This window comes from Hesperophylax consimilis, chromosome 21 (assembly GCF_061612785.1).
Source record: "Hesperophylax consimilis isolate HC1 chromosome 21, BYU_Hcon_1.0, whole genome shotgun sequence".
Classification (NCBI taxonomy): Eukaryota; Metazoa; Arthropoda; class Insecta; order Trichoptera; family Limnephilidae; genus Hesperophylax; species Hesperophylax consimilis.
The window spans coordinates 17,904,087-17,923,331 of record NC_142856.1 but is presented as its reverse complement, the minus strand read 5'-3'; the positions used below and the strand labels follow the sequence as shown (position 1 = coordinate 17,923,331).

Sequence of the window (19,245 nt, the reverse complement as noted above, 5' to 3'; positions counted from 1 at the left end):
GTTAACCGGGGAGTTCAGTTTTGAATTACGTAGCATATAACGGGCGCGAACCCCTTCACTAGGACGTATCAATACGTCACGCCCGGTGGACGTTAATTTTATTTTTTTTTAGTTATGCATCAAAAAAAGTGAAAACATCGAATTAAAAAAATAGAATATTTACAAACAATTATAAAGATTAAAAAAATATATAAAAAGGTTATAATTACAGAACAATAAATAAAAGCGCACAGATAAAAGAGAAACATTGAGTTTAAAAAATTTAAATATGTAAAAATTAAAAACTCAATTTCCGTGTGATATGTTCGGAATATATACCCCCCGCTCGTTCCAGGGCGCAACATATATTTCAAGAATGTATTTATACGTCCTACCCGTACCCGATACTGTTTACGTTTGACGTATTTATACGTCCCGCCCGGTTAACAGGTTAAGGCGATGCCATACGTAGTAATGCAAAATCATGTGTTTTTGGTTTGAAAATTTGATCGCCTAGAAATGTTTCAGATGCTTTAATTATATACTGCGAGTAGAATACATTTTGGCCTTTAAAATAATCGAGTATTTTTTAGATAAGTCTTTTTATAACCCCAGAAAAAAATAATGTAAAGGCCTGTGAAAACTGCTTTAAAGTTCAAAATCTCCTACTTACGAACCCATTTTCGGTTATGATTTTATTGTATAGTGTGGCAAATGAAATTATTTATAAAATGATCGAAAAAAAATTAAATATTTATGCCTGAACATCCACAAAATAAAATAAAAGGCACTTTTTGGCCATGTTTTTTTCTTGCATAAATCAAAACAGGCGGATGGTGTTAAGCGGGAATTTAAACCTTATCGCCATCTACGTAAGGGTTGTTATTGATAGCGGCTCAATTTAAAATATTACACGACGTAGTGCATCGCCTTAACTTATTGATATTTTATGGCGTCAATAATTTTGTGGGTTTTAAAAGGCAACTAATTTCATATCTATTTGCTCGTTATTGACTTTTATCATTTCTTGTCTTTTTTAATCTTTTCTCTATACCTTCCTACTAGTACATCTCAAACTCCTTTATAGTTTTTTTTTTTACACAAATGTATATTAATAGCTGTATACATGTACGATCATACATTATTTAAATATTGTTATTTTCTAATTTTGTTTTTAAAATAAAAGCCTTCTGTTGGCACAATATTATGCAGTAAATGATGTAAAATATGTTACATGTAAAAGCCCTTAAATTAATAAAGAAATATTGCCAGAATCCAGTACGACAATGGCTTGCCTAATTGGAGTATGTTATGGTGAGAATGCGAGAAAATGAGGAAGTACCTGGCTATTTATTAGATCTGGTCACCAAACACGGTTTAATCGTTATTTTTATTCCACTGAAGTTCTTGACCACGTTAAGCTGAATAAAAATATAAATTTCTTTTGTTTTTTTCTGGACTTGAAAAATGAAATTGATAGCTTGAATGAGGTATTCATTTTAATATACGTGATCATTCAGAAAAACGTGCAAAGACCTGTAATATTTATATATTACTAACTTTATAAATTACTAACACTACTCGTAAATATTAACAATATGGACCCACTTGTGATTTATCTCCGGAGTAATGGCAGATTTTGAGCATGAAGCAAACATAATCTCACCGCATAATCCTTCGGAACGTAATGATTATTATTAATGATTGCCTTACTAGTTTTACTACCTTGTTTCGCTTGTTTCATGTTTCAACAGCATTTTTTCTAAGGCCCTTTGAGAAATATGTAACAAACAATATGATATTTTGCCTTATCTTTGACAATTTAAAGCATATTTGAAAGCTCTGAAGCTTACGATGGAAATTATCTTTCGAATTGAAACTGTTGCGTTGAAATTCAAGGCTCAATTGGTTCTCCAGAGCTCCGAAGCTCACGATGGTTATTATGTTTTGAGTTACGAAAAGTTACGTTGTCCTTGATATTTCAAGCTTAAAAACGTATTAAATATTTCACGGCGGCTGAGAATATTGTTCAGAGTTTTTGATCGTTAAAATATCGCGAAAATTAGTTTTCTGCTGTATGTTCTGCTTTAGATTCAAATTAACTAATTATAATTATTATAATCCCCATTCCAAGGTATGAATTTTTCTTATTTGCGAATTTTGTTTAAACTTACTTCGCCACAGAATGGCCAGGTTTCTCTGCAAATACTCCCCGGCATGCGCCAAGCCCACCCAAGAAGGCCATTAACCCGGCGAAAAGATAATTATATTGCAAGAAGCGAAACCGGTCGCCGCCCGTCGTTAGAATAAGGGACCCTCAACCATATTATCTGCATAACCCGAGCCAACTTAGGCCAACAATGACGATACTGGAACCCGCATAGTGTTCAATTTCTAGATTCTAGATTTTAGAGAACAAAGTTTTCATTACTTACCCCCTTACTAATAAAAAAGTGTTTTAAATTATACTCAACTGATAAAATTATTTACCATATATACCATTACCCTACTACACATTACTTATGTCATTTTTATTATTAGAGCTTAATTAAAACTTAAAAATTCCCTCAACAAATACAAAGCCTTGTCTCTTTATTCTCTCCTTTTGAGGAAAAACTATTATGATTGTTTACTTTACAATACGCTGTTAAGGCGATGCACTACGTCGTGTAATATTTTAAATTGAGCCGCTATCAATAACAACCCTTACGTAGATGGCGTTAAGGTTTAAATTCCCGCTTAACACCATCCGGCTGTTTTGATTTATGCAAGAAAAAAACATGGCCAAAAAGTGCCTTTTATTTTATTTTGTGGATGTTCAGGCATAAATATTTTTTTTTCGTACATTTTATAAATAACTTAATTTGCCACATTATACAATAAAATCATAAACCGAAAATGGGTTCGTAAGTAGGAGATTTTGAACTTTAAAGCAGTTTTCATAGGCATTTACATTATTTTTTCTGGGCTTATAAAAAGACTTATCTAAAAAATACTCAATTATTTCAAAGGCCAAGATGTATTCTACTCGCAGTATTTAATTAAAGCATCTGAAACATTTATAGGCGACCAAATTTTCAAAACAAAAACACATGATTTTGCATTACTACGTATGGCATCGCCTTAACACGTAACAATTATTCTATGTTTATTGTAGAAAACTACATATACTAAATATTAGAAATAATTATTTTAGGGTATATAAACTGCATTGGGGTGATCTATGGCAGAGGTGTTGGTTATCAAATAAATGGTTCCCGGGGCAGCGGTACCCAAACCCTCCTGCCAAATTCAAAACAATTTTAACGTTTTTTTAAATATTTAGTATCGATGCGATATAAATGCTTGCATTCTCTTCCCGTATGCTGCGCCCCGTGTCCCTTGGTGGCGCTAAGTCCCGTCATCTCGCTGACGGGATAATGACGGCGGCCGCGGGCGAGGAGATATATCGCTGGGTAAATTGAATTTTATGCGGCCCTGATCTCCTGATGCTTGTGTTGCTGTTTGCTCAACTCGAGTGCAGGGCAACAACCTTACCTTTTGTACCTTGGAGTGATACTATGAGGTGTGCATCACAGAGGCATGCAGTTAGTCTGCAATTTACAGATGTTAAAATCAGTGACTGTTTTCTCTTTATTGGTATTGTGCAGTAAACTCCCATAAAAGACAAGAAAAAAGATAAATATATTGCAAAAATACAACACTTTAAACAGCGCGCCATTCAAATGACTGAAATGTGAAGTGCTAAAAAATCCTCCCTTCCGAATGATATACTGCCTAAGAGTGAGTCCGAAATGAATCCTAAATCCTATACGTGCTTTGGGAGTACATATGGGACCTTCTGTCAAATTTTCAGGTTCATACAGAACATATTAGCGTTATAGCGGTAGATCTGCAAACCCTGGGAATCTACTAGCCGTCTGTGTGCGTAGCGAATATTTATTTGAATTACGAATATGCAAGAATCATTTTTTTAAATCGGTTATTGTCGTGTTTTAATTAAGTTTCTTATAAAAATAAGTTAATTATTGCTTAAGGTATTACTTCTTTTTATATAAAAATGAACAATATCTTGCGTAATTTGTAAAATTGCGATATTTTGTAACCTACGACATTGTGTTTTTTTGCCATAGGCGTTTTATTTAATCGCCGAATTGTGTTTTTTGCTAGGTGGGTAATCTATTATGCAGTTATGTGATGAAATTTCTTTAAAGGATTTTTTAATGTGTCATATGTTGGGTTTTTTTTTCATTTTAATCTCCAATTGAACTTCCAGTGAGTTAGACCACGAACCGCCAATGGTATTATCTTATCTGGTTAGAAAGAACACTTGTTACCTGTTAACATAAGACCTTTGTAGTTCTCTATGATAATGAAATTGTTTATCTGATCGAGAAAGAATTTCGAAATTTGAAAGTGTTTGATTAGTTTCAGTAGCTGTAAGAAAAATTAGCACAGACATCAACAACAGTACCTACTATTATTGCATAGCTAACCATCGCGCTATTTTCCTGAACGGTAGGCAGAGTTGATGAACCGCCGAAAACTCTGTCTTTACATACGCTCTTTGATTTATTGACATTCTTGCATCGTCTCTTACATTATTTTATTCTGTCTCTTGACATGACACGCCACAAGTACTAGATAGTAAAGTAATTTTGGGTTATACCTTTTTTCGTATTCTGTCTAAAAGCAGCTAAATACATGAAATACATTCCAATTAATTTTTTTCTTCGATTTTGTCCAGTATCCTGAATTACGAATTCACGTGATTCATCAATCGCAGTTCCCTCCCCCAACATTATATTATTATGTCCCATCTTGCTCTGTCGCTCATAACTAGTTTAAACGTGTTTCAGTTTGTCGCCCTCACCTTATAAGTATGTTCGTATTCATATTCTTCATCATGTCAATTATTATCATTTTATCGAGAAGTCCTTTTAAGGTTTGCCTTATTATTCATTGGAATGTTGAAGTTTTTTAGAATCATTCCTGTTTGTGATAGTAAAGTTAAGATTACTTGTTGGTCTTTTGTTCTTCCTTCTTCACTTCTATATCATACATTGGTTCTTCTTCATCGTTCTTACTTTAGCAAAGTCTCCAGAAATTAGCTTTAACTTATTTTCTTTTTAGCACACGCTTTATTCGTTTTCATAAATTTTCTAGTTGTGAAATTATTCGGACTCTACATCTACTGAAATATTTGATTTAACAAACTCGCCATGTCTTTCTGGAGCTTTCTTGACTTCTTATTGCATCTAATTGGACTTCATTCACTTTCTATCAAAAAACCCTTCCAACATTTACAAGTAATAGGTTATCCAACAGGTTTTTAGATTAATTAAATATGATGTTTAATCTATTATTGATTGTATGGTAAACATTGGTTCATGATTTCTTGTACCATGTATCATATTTTATAATTTGGGGTTCTTCACTTCGCCCCTTATTTTAATTTTAATGGTCAATGTTAACATCATCAAATAATTCATTTGCCTTCTCGGGTGTCAAGTTGAATTTTTCAATAAGCAATGTTGCTTGCATACAAATTGAATATGAAGCACGTCGGGCTTGTTACGAGCCTGTAACAACTTTTTGAAAAGTAATGGAGAATGAGTTACTTTATGGGGATCACTAAGAAAACTTACACATTTAAGATATAGGAATAATTTTATCACATTATATTCCTCAGGGCTCCTACACAGGTTACCGATTATTTTCATTTCTTTGGCACACATTTTGTAAACATTTCCGAGAGTTGTGGATTATCGAATATGTGCTAGGGGGTCGTCTAAGGCGACTGCTCAAGCAATAGGCTTTTAGTTAACGATTTGTGTGCTGACAGGCATATGATCATAAAAATCGATACGGTTTTATTCTAACAGTAGGCTTAGAGTATTAAGAACATCATTTGTAGATGCATAGAGAGTGAACTGACCCGAGATCTGTTGATTTTTTTTAATTTATGCGGGGGAGCGTCCAAGACGGCCGCCTATGCAAGAGACGTCTAACTAGATGTGACTGCACTGTCGATACGGTTTTAATATTAAGCTTTGAATTTTACCAACACGACTTTTAAATAAAGCTCATTCTTTATATGATTATTACATTCAGAAGAAATTGATTGGTTTTGTATTTATGACACACTCTTTGGAGTATTCTTGTTGTTGTTGTTTTGTTTCTTAATCTCTACAGTTTTATAATCTGTTACCTGGGAAGACTTGAACAAGGGCAGGGCTTATATTAATCATCTTTTAGTATGAAGAACGAATTTGCATCTAGATTGTCTTAAGAAAAGTGGCGGAAAAACGCTAAGGTAAGTGCAAGGTGCACATGTTTGCTTTTGCTGATGAATATTAAATAGGTACTATTACCATGTTGAGTATGGTTAAATTCTTTTGCATATTTAATTTAAAGTTAAACTCGTGCTTTGGTAACCTGTAATAAGGAAGCAAATAAATCTCTTTTTCCATAGATACTAAGTTGTATTTCGTGAATCAAGTGAAGGTGATTGTAAAGAGAAAAGTTGAGAAGTACTTACTTGGCTTGTCAGACCTGGTCACCAAACATGGCTAAAGTCATTTTAATCAAAATGTCGGTCCTGTGGTCTTTCACCAGGTGGAAACTGTGAGTATCTACCACTCGAATGTAATTGGTTTACATTATGAATACCAAAAAATATGCTTTAGATCAAGGCTGCCCAACCCCAGGCCCGCGGGCCATAATGTGGCCCGCGAACGAATTATAAGTGGCCCGCGTGAACCATTTTCAAAAAACCCGCCAATCCGCCAATTTGAAAAAGTATCGCTATTTGGGCTACTCAGACCGAGAATCAGCGACGAAAAAATCTAACCTGTTGAACTTACTTTTTATACAAAAATACACCGGTTTTGATATAGTATTTTTTGCTTCCGAAATGGAATCTTGTAGCCACCCCCCCCCCCCATGGAATTCGAAAAATTGTTGTGGGGAATCACATATGATGTTTTTGGGTGCGCGGAATTTTTTCTCAGCGAAGTTCCGTAACAACCCCCCCCCCCCCCCCCCATGGATTTCAAATATTTGGTGGGGAGCACTCATTTTGAATTTTTTTTGTGAGGAATTATGTTTTATAGAAATTCTCTAACAAACCCCCCCCCCATGGAAATAGGAACCGTCAGGTATTCAGTGGCCCGCCAGTGATTCAAAATCGTCAATTTGGCCCAACTGTTAAAAAGGTTGGGCAGCCTTGCTTTAGATAAATTGAAGCTGTTTCTATCGTTTCCATTGAGTAGAATTCAAATTAAAAATGTATTTACTCAGTATAAAATATGTATTTATTCAATAGAAATGTATGAACGCATAAATGAAACAACTTAAAAAAATACAATATTATGGCTAAAATTATCTGTGACAGTTTCTCTTGAATAAGTTTTTTACTTTCTTATAAAATTATTTGCAAAATGAATAAAAGCCACTTTTACCCTTGAAATTGAGCGTTTCCTAACTCTATCCATATTACATATATTTATGACCATATAAGGCATACCAACACACATACACATTTTTGGCTTGTAGCTTCCTCTTAAGCTTTTGGGACCTTATTATTTCTCCTCATTTCTGACGATATCATATCTCAATAAGAATTACAAATATTCTCCCCCTAATCTAATAACCTTTATTTCTATTTACCCCCGCCCCGAATCATATAAATAAGTCGTCTCAATGTCTCAATACTCGCTAAAGATACCATATTTATTTTCTTCATTACCAATACCAACAACATCCCTGAATTTTATGTCGAAAGTTCCACTTGAACTTTTGTTTATGTTTTTTGCACTTGTCTAAAGTTCCTCTTTACTGCTAACGGCCGCGCTAACGACGTAACGACCGTTGTCGGCCGGTGTCCGCGATAATGCGCCGTTACAACAACAATAACAACCTCCCGCTAACAACGGCCGCCGTTTATTGAATAAGGGCTCCCGCCCCGTTTGCTCGCGAAGAGATATCGCCAGACTGCGGGACGGTCAAATGATTCGTGGTTTATTCTCAACAGCGGTTTTCGGTATTGGCACCAAAACTTATATACCACCCAAAGGTTCTTACTGATGTTTTGTCAAATAGTAAATGGTGATAAAATTTGATGGCTTTGGTACACGGAGAACACTTTGGATATAAAAATTTAAAATAACTACTGATAAAAAATATTGCTAATTTATTAAGAATCTCTTCAAATTATTCGTAATCCGGTTAAAAATGGGACAGCAGGGCCTCTGCCCTTAAATAATAAATGTATAGGTTTCCTGTTTAGTAAAAGAGGAATGTATTATCGCAATGTCGCAACACGTATTCATAAAAACCGTAATGTTTTGGCATTTCGTCATTATATATTATCAAGGCAAATGCAGGTACATGAACACGTGTTCCAATATATTAGGAATTAACAAAAAAAAATTCGGGTAATGGCCTGCAATCCCGTTTTTAACCGTATTACCCATAATTTGAATAGGTTCCTATAAATAAGCAATACTATTTTTTCTTCGTGTATGGAGGTGAACATCGGGGAGATATGGACCAAGGCTTTCGTCGACGAGATAGCTACATACCATCCTGTAATTTCGTCGACGAGATAGCTACATAGCATCCTGTAATTTTTGGTCGATCACAACACTGGGACTTTGGGTCTTCATCATTTAAAACACGTTATTTATTTATCTATTCAAGGTAAAATAGTACATATCTACAATGCTTACACATGTGCATATAAACATAACTTAATATAAAGAAATCAAAGTTACAACGAACAGTTTTTAAGTATTAAAAAATATATATATATTTTTTAAATTAAACTTCACACTTTTCATACAGTTCTTTCTTAAATTTAAACACATTTTCCTCCTCTTTGATATACGTCAGTATAGTAATGATTTCTGTAATTTTCATTTTTCTTCTTGTAGAGTGATTATGTTTGTGTGGAATTGAATTTTGTTAGCTGTTAAACTAATAAAAAAGAAATACTATTACATTTAAGTGCAAACTTTGTTTAAAAAAACTGTTAGATTTCTTAATATAATTTCAATTTTAGAAAATTAGTTTCGTTGGTTAAAATTATTGAAAGGACCGGTTATTTCAAAGAATTTGAACAATTCATTAAATTTCAAAGTTAATTTTCAAGTTCTGTTAAGATTATATTTTGATGATGGGAATCCTTAAGCTTATCATTACAAGCAATTCTGGACCATCAAATGCATCATTTAGAAGTTTACCTATTTTAAAACTGTGCCTTGTCTTCCTAGGGCGACCCCGACTTCTGCTACCTTTTTTATTTTCATCATATATTCGCCTTACACTCATTTTTACGCTCATTCGCTCTACATGCCCAAACCATCTAAGCGTCCCTTTCTTAATCTTACTCATTACGCTTACATCACTTGCACTCTTTGCGGATGTTCACATTTCTCACAAATAAGAACATACATGGTTATATCACTCATACGCCTCTGGGATCTGATTTCTACAGCATTCAGTCTGCTTTCATTCTTTCTCTGCCAGTTCCATGCCTCACTTCCATACATCAGGGTACCAGCACTCCATTATGGACTGTTAGCTTCGCTTCTGTGGATAATTGTTTGTTAGCGCTAACTGCGTACAGTCCATAGCATGTTCATGAATAGTTATAATATATATAATATATAATAATATATACTGTTGATTTTCCTAAAATTAAATAAATTTTTAAAATTGTGTATCACGTACATTGATGGAATTTTAAAGAAATTTGAGGTCCTTAATCATTTACATACCAAAATATTGACATTAACAACCATAAATCGACCCCTCATAAATTCATCAATTGCCAAAAACCGTCACAAAAAACAGCAAAACATCGTTGATGCATTTCGCAACGCTTCTTCATACAACTTTCAACATTCGGAGCTGCGGATAAAGCAGGTGGTCCCGGACCACCGGGCTCCGCGGGCCGTAATGGGGGCGATTAGAGCGGGGGGCGGAGCCCTGGCCTGACCGCCGGGGCGCTACGGGCTGCAGATGGCCCCGGAGGCGCTGCTCCACGTAGGGTTAGACTTGCTGCGATAGATGGAACTATGGTGTGAATATGATCGAAAATCGGTAAAGTTCATCTTTGTTAAATTCATTGCCAACAACGCGAGCGTTCATTGACTTTTAATTTGAATGTGGGGCGAAACGCCGCTCGCAGTTGCTTCCTTTCCCGTAATTCGTGGCTCGGTTCGCGTTTCTGTTATGAGGACACAGGCCTACAGCTCAATTACAATGATCACAAATAAAAGTCCACAGTGTTTTGTTTGATCTCGGAGTTTTGTTTACAGTATTTAGACACCGTGAGTCACAGCAAACTGGCTCAGCCGGTAAGTACCGAACCTACGCTCCCAAAGGGATCTTCAGTAAATTATTGAGAGATTGCAGTTGTCTAACCCTAATCTCCTTGGATTTTAGTTGGTCGAGTTGTAAATATGTTCTTTAACCAGACTTCACGGGTTCAATCCTCTGCTAGATTTGTCCTCCATCGTTGCACGAGCAACATTTCCCACTTGTAATGTTGGCGGGTAGAAGAAAAGTTTTCAAATTATTCGAGACCTTGGAATTTTTTGGGAACATACGACGCGGGTTCAAATTTCGGGTGGTGGCAATTAATTATTAGGTTATTGAACTACAGATTTTAATGATTTAAAAATATTATATTTAAGTTGTTAGTGACCACCAATCACTTTTTTTAATGTGATTACCGCACAAGGTTCCCAACTTCCCGGAACCAGTAGAACTTAATTGCGATATGTTGTGAGGCTTAAGAAAGTGTGGAAGGAATGTTGAGAGATGGTAGAGATATTCCGATCTGGTCATCAAACACGGCTAAAACCATTTCAAATAACATTTTTAAATTTCAATATGGGAGGAGGGTGTGGGTACCGCCGTCACGGGAACCATTCATAGGATAACCAGCATCGCTGCAATAGGTCATCCCAAGTGGTTCGCTATATTTAGTGACCTTGCGGGGGTGCCCTAATGGGGTGAAGTTTGTCCAGGTCTTGGTGGCGGATGCATCTGTCCACCAGCTCCGGGGGCGGATCGAATCGGGAGAGGCCGGTTTAGGGAGACCCTTTGGCCTATTCAGCCGGGCTGTCTCGACTAGATCTCTCGCAGTGAAAGGGGTGGATTCATACGTTACTCTTTGACCACCATATTCCTACCCACCCCTCCATACCCTTCCCAGAACTTTCTCTCCTTCCTTTGCTTAGAAAAACCCTACACAGAGCACCTCCAAAGATAACTTAGGCCCTGAGGAAAAATATTTTGTTTGAAGTTTTCATATGCTGTGAAGCCGAAGTAACTAGAAATGAAAAAAAAAATGTTGAAGAACCAGCTTACCTTTCTGGGAAAAAGTGTAATATTCAAAATTGCAAACTTCAATGTTTGTTAAGAAAGTACAGGGAGAGCATGCACGACCACGGGTATATTATTTGATAATTTATTCCATTTGGGCGTGCCCGCCGTAAGTGATAACTGACTGTATATCACGACTGAAGGGCGGACACACCTCCTCGGCCGTTCTGTGCGCCCGATACCTCCGCTGAATAAATACTGAAGCCAATTTGTGTAATAACTAATATCCATAACACTTATCGTCGTGAAACGCCTGGGAAGAACGAGGTTTTACTGTAATGATGAAGTGCCCACCTAGTTGTAGTAATGTATCGATGTATCTGGAAAAGGTGATCTGAAATTAACAAGTCTTTAATTTGACTTGAAATTGAAATTACTAAAAGTGGGTTAAATCATATTAAAGATACTTTAGCCCAGATTGATTAGCCCAGCCGCCATTTTTACTTATAGCTTTGCGTTGCTTGAAATGGCTTTGTCAAGAGTCAGAAAAATTGAAAAGTAGTGATGTATGAGACGATGTATGAATGTGAATAATGAATCAAGCAGGACGTGTCTGTAGAGTTTGGCGGTCCCAATAAAGAATCCTGGGGCATACTAGACAACCGATCGTTTATACCTGGTCATACGCTTTCCACTTATATAAAAATGGTGATCTAAATAATATGTATGGCTAAATAACAATATATTTTGCTGAAAAGAATACTCTACACATCTTCAACGTCACATACCTACTTCTGAACAGTTAACTTTTTTTTTGTTGAATTATAAAAAAATATTATTTTTCGGAATAACTTATTGAGTAAAACCTCAAATTATAATATTTAAATATTGAAGAAATATAAAAAAAAAAGTGGGTGTGTCAAGCCTACGCAAGACAGAAGTGAAACTTCTAGTATTCCTCTCTCTCTATTTTCATTTCATCATCTCTATTTTCTCTCTTAGGTTAGTTTGAAAATTAGAGGTTAAATAATTCAACGACGAAGCATGGATTTGCTTTTTCTAATATTTTCTTATAGATGAATGACGTTCGATTAATGTATAGTTCCAAAAATTTTCAATTTATTCACAAGTATACAATATTACATAAATAACAATATTACAATTAAAAATTACAAAGAAATTACAATGACAATTTACCAATCATGTGCCATTTTCATTGTCAATTTCATGAATATCATTTCCTAATGTCGTGATAATTGGGTTATGGTAACTAAAGTGCGAGATATATACATGAGCACTTAAATCCTTAATGAATCGTGCAAAAACTGCATCGATTGTTGTCCCGTGTCGGGAGAGAACGTTCGTGAGCGGCTCCCCCACCTCAACAAGCGCATATGGTGAGAGAGGGACAGTGAACGGTGAGCGGTGGTGGGGGTACCCGCATTTTCGTGTCGATCCTGACTCGGTTTTACTCCGTCCCCGAAAATTCATTACGCGCCTAAAGAAGTTTCACTTCAAAAAATAACTAATATTGTCATTTTACAAGACCGATCGTCTCCCGGGTTTGATCATTTTCACCAGAATTTACTTCTGAAAATTCCTAGCTCAATTCTAATCTTCAATGGTCTACATGATTCAACTAAACAAACATTCAAAAAACAGCAATCCAACAAAATATCTATCAAATGCATAATATGAAACAGTGCAGTACCAACAATATGTCATACCTGGCATGTTAAAAGCCCGGCACACCTGGACACGCGATTCGCTTGCAATCCCTTCTCAAAGTGATGTTTGTTGGCTTGCCCGACCCCATCCCCGTGCTAAATACATCGCTGACGTAATTACACGCAAATTTCCATAGCGATATTAACCAATCAGCACACGAACCATGTTTGTTTTTCCTGTTATGGCTTCTCCTGTCGGGTAAGCAAACCCTTATTTGCCTAAATTAATTTTCACTACACTATTAATATATTTTTTAAGTTTTCTTCTGTTCTTCATATGGTTTAGGAGAGTTGGGGCTAGTTGATGCTGAGGTTATTCTGCCACACGGAGAAAAATGATCCAGTTAAAAAAAATTGATAGCATGCCAATTTCCTGATAAATTATTATTAGTCATTCAGAATATATCGAGAACACGTGTTATTTTCGTCATAGATATCATAGCGGAATGCTACAGTATAAGTATGTCAGTATCATTATCAGTATTTGTATGAAAACATGTGTTCCGCCGTCCTCATAAAATAATTGCTTTTGACTGATACTTTATTATGAACTCTTTCAATTTATTTTTTTATTTATGGAAGGAAGCTTTTGACTGTCCAACTAGAAAGGTTTCCCGTTTTAGGACAGTCAAATTAACAAGTTTCAAATTGTCATACATATACACAATTACATAACAGTAATATTACATAATACATAATAGTGACACAATTACATAATAGTAACACTATCTTGTTGAATAATATGACAAGCAAATTGAGTAGGTAATACACTAATGGCGAATATAAGAAAAATATATATTTTTTTTAATTTCATATTTGAGAGAAAATAAGTATGTAAAAGTAAAGATACAACTAGGACTGATCATGAATTATCAGATTACATGTTTTAGTAATATTTCGGAATCAGTTCTGCCTATTTATTATTTAATTCATTCGTTATAGTTAACAGGAAAACGAATAATTTGACCATATCTTAATAAATGCACAGTATTTTGTATCAGTAAGTTTTCTCCTTGCATCAGTTGATCGGCATCATGAGTCATTTGATTCAGCACATGCCTTCGAGAAACTGGTGAAGAGTGCATTCTTCTACGAAACTACCATGTTTTCTTTAGTTTGTATTTATCAACATTACAGAGAGTCTCGCGTCTTCCAAGAGAGATATATAGAACTTTTGCGGATTAATTTTTGTATCTACAGGAAAGTGGATGTTATTTTCAAGCTACAAATGAATGTACCACAGTAACACAGTATCGTTACTGTCAATGGGACAAGGATAATCACCGTGTTTGTTGCCTTTTGTTCGGCTATCGCCTGGTTCCAAAACGTGGCCTTCCATGTATCTGAGCCTTCTTTCCATTGAGGTGGGACTTTATTTGATAGGTCAATTATAGTTCATACTTTTGATTCTTCGCACAGCAACTGGTGTTTTCCACTTCCAACAACCGAATATTGTATCCCGAGGTGGCAGTGTAATATTTTCAATCAGTCTCCCTCAGCGACTTTCGATTTTCTATACCAGTTGAGCAGTTGTATTTGTCTGTTTCATTTGGAATGTTCTGTTAGAAGAAAGCAAAGATAACAACTTCCTCGTTCAATCTCACACTAAATTCACCAGATTTTTAATCCGCTGCAGCTAATGATTACATTTGAATAAGTATGCCATTAGTCCAAAACAGACTTTAAATTAATTAGTTACATTTCCAGTTTGGCTTGCACTTAATTATCTTCTTAAATTGTTTATTGCTGCACTTCAAAGTAATGAGTTTCAAATTATCAAAACGTGGACATAAAACAAACGATTTACGCGAATTCGCATAAAATTTAATCGATATTGACTCCTACCACAGAAATGGACAAAGTTTAGATGTAAATACCATTTTTTTTGACTTCGTGAGAACATTTTCTTTGTTATTGGAATTTCTCAGTAATTTAGTTGATAATATGTTAATTGTTTAATTAATTATTATGTGTATGGGTGTTTTCGGTGAACACCGGTAGTTATAGGGTTAGCGGTGATTTTTTTTTGATTGGCGTTTGGTATTCGTGCATGTTTAAAACGAAATCTTTATGACGGGGAAGTTTGTTTCCTGGCTCTATCATTTGTTTGCTGTTTTTACTTTACCGTTGCTTTGAATACAAAATAAAAATTTGCATTTGGTTTCACGAGTGAATGGTATAATCTTTAACCGAATAGAAATTAAAAATAGTCTTTCCAAATTTCCTCTCACCTTAGCACAAAATATATTAGTACTTATAGAGTTGACGGGCAATTAACTAGGCATTAGCACAAATTAATTCATTAAATACAGTACGTATAAATCTTGTTTTCAACTTCAAAAAAAAAAATATTAAAAAAAACATTTTTGCTGTAAAAAACACATTTTACTCTAAACCGTTCGTCGTATTTACTTGTTGTCCTTCAAATTCTGTTTCTCAGTAACGCTTCGCTGGGATATCTCTCTCGAAAGCATAATTTGCAGATTCGCCAACACACACAACCCTTGGTATTTGTTGTTCGCACAAATAAATATTTTTATATGATAATGCATAAACCAAAGTAATTAAATGGTTTTATAGGAATTCACATCTTATATGTATTGGAAAGCCATATAGAGTTTTTTAAATTAATTTTACTCAAAATTCGGCCTCAACTTAAATATATTACATTATTGTCTCTTTATTACAAAAATAAAAATAAATAATACTAAATCCACTAATTTAAACTCAAAAAGCCATAATGAAAATTATACTGAAAGTTCCTATAAGAATTAGCACTGACCAAATCTTCACCAATCTTAACATCATGTCAATAAACAACTATATTCTAAAACTATACTAAATTACATTCATAAGTACAAAACCCAAGAAATAACAACCCGTACAATAGAAACACTAGATCTCATGGTCAAAAACTTATCCAACAAATAACTACTAATACAACTTTTGGGCAAAAAAGCTTCTTATATCATAGTATTAAACTCTACAACAAAATACCACTCTCACTCAAGAACCTCAACATTATAACATTTAAATCTCAAATAAATGCTGGATACTTAATATAGGGAGATCTGAAATAGAAAATATACTGATATCAAACACAGACTAAAACCGAATCTACTAAACTGAACTAAACAAAAAACACTATCTTACTTATTTTAGAATTATTTAAAAAAAAAAAAATTATACTACTTGATGTATGTTTATAATTAAATTCATATGTTACTCTGTTGTAATATTAATTTCTTATAATTAAATTATAATATGTAAATGACATCCTCAGCACGGGAGATCCCGGTGAGGATATCATCATCTCTATATGTTCCCAATGAAAAGATCATTATTATTATTATTATATTATTACTATGCCATTATATGTGTATTTACATTATTGTCTCTTTATTACTGTGCCATTATATATGTATACTAGCAGTTAAAAACCCGCTCCGCGGGTTTTTTTCTGCTAGGCCCTGCGGGCGGCTCTTCCTTGGGCTTCGCCCATTTTAAGTGATATTAACAACAGTTACATTTAATAGATAGATATTAGAACATTCACAGAGAGAGGGTGAGTATATATATTGTTAAAACACGGAACAGGAAGGAGTTAATTAATAATAACATTCTAAATTTACGCATAATAAGAATGACAGTTGTTTGAATAAATGAAATTTTACGTATTTGTGATGGATTATTTCAAATGAAACACTATTATTGACTACATGTCTACAACTGATATTAACTGTTATCGTACCTAATATAATTAGCTCATAGGAGACTTGCAGTGCTTAAATATGTGTTACAACCGTCAATGTCTATAAGTTGAATCAATATCGTTTAGTTTGTCACAATTAAAGATAGTTTTAACAAAGTTGACTTAAATAATAGATTATTACATATTGATTAATTGTACCCGTGTTTATGAATAAAAGGAGGGTAATTGTGCGATGACATTAGCAGTCGGTTTAATTAAAAGGTGTTAATTTTACTCCAACTGGTGGTAATTCTTTACCTACAACTGTTACTGTATCTAATAAAGTTTAAAGCTAGATTATATATACACCTTCATCAGGAGAGTAAAAATCTATATATAAAGGTAGATTATTACAATATAGCGCCCCTGAGGTGATATCTCACAAAAGCGGCGCTATGCAAATTGTCCAATAAATAAATAAATATAATGTTTACATTTTATTGTGTATACACCGAAGTCAAAAATTAAATATAGATTGCAATTGGGAAAGAAGAAGTGGAAGGAGGGGGGAGGAGTAAGAGTAGGCTGGGTTTATAATAATTAGGAATTACAATATCGTTAGACGGGAAAGACCAGTTGAGTGGGAAAATATTTAAAAGAGAGTTTATAAAAAAAATTCTTGTTAATTATATCTGCTTTTATATTAATATGTTTCCTCATTTCTAAAATTTAAAAATTATTTATAGTGAAGTATTTTAAGACCTGAAAAAAACAAATAGCAATATATTCATAAAAATTCAAATAAAACAATATATTCATAAGACAAATAGCATTTAATAACGGTTATTCTAATAAATTGACAGTTGAAATACTAAATAAAAAAATTAAACACATTCTCTTCAAACGGTCTTTCTAAAGATAGAAATAAACAATGGCGTAGAATTCTGTTTGTGGATAACGATACTTCTAAAATTATATATATATAAACAATCCTGGTACCATTCAACTGGCGTTTTACACTAATAACAATGAAGAAATATATTCTTAATAATAATGATAGCAAAATTCAAACAAAAAAAAAACAGGAGTTTAAAAACTCAATTGAGATGATTGTAATTTCTTTTACAAAGGTAGAACCAATAGAAACTTTGAAGTCAGAACTAAAGAATATCGCAGGGCTATAAATGGAAATAGTGAATCTGAGTTTGCAAATAATCTTTTAAATAATGATCACACTTTCGATAAAAATTCAGGTCTTAAAATACTTCACTCAGGATATAAAGCATCGCAAATAAATAATTTTGCAATTTTAGAAATTAGAAAACATGCCAATATAAAATCAGATATAATTAATAAGAAAAAAAAATATAAAAAATAATGATAAATGCCATTACAAAGTGATAAGCTTCCAGAAGAAATCTTCTTATAAAACGCTTGTTAATGGTAAGTAGTCAAGTATTGTTAGCTGCATATTTAAATATTCGCGCCAGGCATTTGGTTCGTTTTTAAGCCGCCAGAGGTGCGCTCTGTCGGCCATCTTGAAGAAACGCGTGAATTTTTATAAACGTCAAACATAATCACGTAACTGTGGAGAATTTTCATTGTAATGTAATTAATCCAATGGATTATGAACTTTCTAAAACATATTTTCTTCGATATTATCCAAAAATTATATGAGCAGAAACGATGCTTATGAAGAAATCTCGTATTATTATGAGGCGATCCTATTTTAGTATGGAATTGTGTCTTAATATTCAAGTTACCCGAAACAGACAATTTAAATTTGACCAATCAGAGGGCCTACACCGTCCAGACGCTGGGACAATAATACTATCAGATTACATTATTGTATCTTTATTACTGTGCCATTATATATCTAATATTAACTTAAATAGTATTATGTCCCCGTTAAGTTTTTATAATAAATAAATTAAATTAAAAAAAAAAAACTATTAGAGGATCACAAGGAGGAAATCCACAATTTCAACAATGGGATTATCAATAGAATAATTAATAAACAGCAAACATCCGCCTTTCACAATTTCAAAGCAGAAATGAAAATGTATAAAAAAATACTCTAGTAAATAGGTACTTGTCAAGTGGAAAAATGTTCGTCTTGCAAAAGCGCGCATGTTTTGAAATTTACTATGAAAGCAGTGTGATTCCAACTTCACAAACACTACTCCACATGCACAATGCAATTTGGTGCAACTAAACGAAGGCACGAGTTCCTCGTCTGAATTACCTCTGGGCCCGATTTCACGTTAATTGGGTGGTTTCCATTTCCATTTCAGCCTTTACTGCACTTTTTACAGATGCACATTGCACATTACATACATCGTACGCAACGAAAAAATGATGAAAGAGTGTTGGATTGAATTTTGTTTAACAATGTTCCATCTGACAATTTTTTTTATGGATATAATGGTCTTTAGGGAGAGCTGCTTTAGAGCTCATAATCTCATAACAGTGCTGTGTTAGATACAACTATTAGAAAAATTGCTAACCGTG

The 19,245-nt window shown here is 34.1% G+C and overlaps 1 protein-coding gene across 13 annotated transcripts in view; it reads left to right on the top strand.

Moving 5' to 3' along the window:
- rg (A kinase anchor protein rugose) overlaps positions 1-19,245 on the top strand; it is a 941,488-nt gene that overhangs the window by 612,556 nt on the left and 309,687 nt on the right. The window lies entirely within an intron of this gene.